Source organism: Carassius carassius, chromosome 9, assembly GCF_963082965.1.
Source record: "Carassius carassius chromosome 9, fCarCar2.1, whole genome shotgun sequence".
Taxonomy (NCBI): Eukaryota; Metazoa; Chordata; class Actinopteri; order Cypriniformes; family Cyprinidae; genus Carassius; species Carassius carassius.
In genome coordinates, this window is record NC_081763.1 from 34,979,452 (window position 1) to 34,982,462 (window position 3,011).

Consider the following 3,011-nt stretch of genomic DNA (forward strand, 5'->3'; position numbering starts at 1 on the left):
ACATGGCCATCCAAAGCGCTTTACAATTTGCCTCACATTCACCCATTCACACACACATTCACACACCGACTGCGGTGTCTGCCATTCAAGGCGCCATCCAGCTCGTCGGGAGCAGGTGGGGTTAGGTGTCTTGCTCAAGGACACCTCGACACTTGGTCAGGTGGAGCCGGGGATCGAACCACCAACCTTCCGGTTTGTAGACAACCTACATGAACCACTGAGCCACTGCCGCCCGTGTGGCATATATCTGTTTTCTTATGACAGAGTATATTCTTCACTACATTTGGAACCATCCGTCTTGGAGAGTTTGGAGTGGTCCATCAACGGTATTGGTTAATTCAAAACATAACTTGTAAGAAACTCTTCTATGCATAATACAAAAAATACATATATACCTGTGCTTTATGATCTGTATTTTGTACCAAATATTCTATTAGATCCACTGAAGGACAAACAGCTGAAAATGGACCTTCTTCATATATTGCACCTGAGATTTTGAATGACAAACCTTATGAGGAAAAAACGTAAAAAAAAATATTAAACAAAATCTTCAAAGTGTAATGATGACTGGCTATACATCATATGTTTCAAACTGAATACCAATACTATGCCGTTAATAACTTCCACATTGAAATATGGAGGCTTGGATGTGTCATTTATGAGTTGTGCACACTGAAATGTGCAGTTAGATTTTCCTTTCATCAGATTGAAAGAGTTTCAAAAGGTTAAAACAATGATATTAAAATGTATTGCTGGGAATTGAATATAATGTATTAAGAAATATCAATGCAGTCTCAAGGCAAAAATGGCATCAGTTTATTAGTTAACCAGTTAAAGGGTTAAGTCACCCAAAATTAAACTTCTGTCATATCCCTCCTGTCATTCCACACTTGTACCTTCATTCACCTTCAGAACTCAGAAATTTTTAATGAAATCTGAGTGGTTTCCTTCTCTCCATAGAGATCCAGTGTAACTTATACAGTCAAAGTCCAGGCTCCATGTGACTCCAGTGGTTAAACACTTTAGAATAGGTAACACTTGTTAACTATTAACTATGACATTTCTCTCAATAAATTCTTAATTTGCTGCTTATTAATAGTTAGTTGTTAGGTTTAGGAATTGGGTAGGAATAGGGATTCAGAATAAGGTCAAGTACAATAAGACATTAATATTTTCTAAATTAGCACTAATACATGGCTAATATTCTAGTTATATACATGCTAATAAGCAACTAACAAGTGTTACCTATTCTAAAGTGTTACCCTGTTTGTACTGCTTTACAAATGTGTTTGCTTATTGTTTTGTCTCAGTGGGAATACAACTTTTGGGAATACAAATATTTTGACAACTGATTCTTAATTTTTATCCCCATTTAGTTTCCTGCAATACTCACAGTTGAGAATGTTAAAAAGATACTCACATCCTCCTATAAAGCTCTTCCTAAGACCTTCTCTGAGGATCTTCGTCAGCTGGTAGCAGAGTCTGTCAGCGAGATCTTGACCAGACCTTTCATCATTAAATATATTTTTAAAAAGGTGAGTTTCCTTATTTAAATATTAATTGATCATAGAATTTTCTTTTAAAAAGTACACATTGACACAACATAGGGAAAAAACATTGTAAATGCAAAAAATTAGATTTAATGAAATTTGCTTTTTCAGAACTTGCAGATTATTAAGACACTGTATAAGACGCTAGAGGACCTGAGAGCCCTGGCTGATGGTTTGGAAAGAGTCCATTTAAACACAACTGTAGGCAGTCTCACAGGAGGTGTCATAGGACTGGCTGGAGGAATCGCATCTGTATCTGGACTTATTCTCTCTCCGTTCACACTCGGAGTGTCTCTGGTAGTAACAGGGGTGGGAATCGGTACGGCAGTAGCTGGAGGAGTAACAGCTGGTGCCAGCAACATAACAAACATGGTTAACCAGCAAACAAACCGGCAAAATATCAAAATGCTCATAAAAGAGATACAAGAAAAAATCCCCTCCACAGTTTGCTGCATACAAAACGTCCAAATAGCTGTGGAAACTTTAGAAAGACAGTTTTCCACAAGTGATGAGTCGTTTTCCAATGCACAGCCTGGGGCAAATGCTGGAGTTCGACTTGGACGAGGACTGGGAGGCATTCCGGAGCTTCTCTGTGTAATTGAAGTCATAAATGTTGGGAAGGTTGCAGCTCATACTGCGAGAGCCGTTCGTGTGGCTGAAACAGTTACTGGAGTTTTGTCTGCACTTTTTGTAACTGTTGACGTCTTCTTTGTTTTTCTCGACTCCAGAGACTCCAAGATTAAGCTTTAAGAGAGAGTCAACGAGAATCAGAATCTACCAGCAACCAAAGCGCTGGGTCAACTGAACAGACGTCAAACCTGCTGCCTTCAAACACAACAAGCAGAAGAGCTGAAGTCTGAGACCATGAAATTTGTGACAAAAATAAAGGAGCAACAGAGGAGCTTCAGAAGATTCTGGATACATTACGAGATGAACTGCAGCCAAACTCTGAGCTGCCAAACACTGACAACAAAACTTGTTAGTAAAGTTCTCCTGTCATGGAATTTTTGGGTGAACTATCTCTGTAATTTTAGCCCTTTGGTAACTATTAGTTAAACAGTGTATGCTGATACATTCACATTCAACATAAAACACACTCTCACATATATAAAAATTGTTGAATAATAAAAGAAACAAAGAAAAAGGAGATCGCTATAAGTTACGCCTCCATCAGCTGACAGGTGCATCAGAGTGCGTCACGAGAGAGAGCGTCAGAATTCAAATACACTATCTTTCGCCTATCTTTCATTCATTCTTTTTTCCGGTGGATCATCTCATTCTGTTTGTGAGACTGTACGCTGCAAAACCAAGACTTACTACCAAGACGCAGTTTCTGACCGAGAGTTATTCCATAACGGACACAAACAGTAAATGTAAACAAAGGAATTATGATCCATATTAAAACGTTATTGCTTCGTTGGACCAAACGTGCTCCATGAGATGTTCAGTGGACCCTTACCT

At 38.7% G+C, this 3,011-nt stretch overlaps 1 pseudogene; it reads left to right on the top strand.

Moving 5' to 3' along the window:
- The first annotated feature begins 256 nt into the window (after positions 1-256).
- On the top strand, positions 257-2,533 carry LOC132149785 (apolipoprotein L3-like; annotated as a pseudogene).
- Positions 2,534-3,011: the final 478 nt, after the last annotated feature.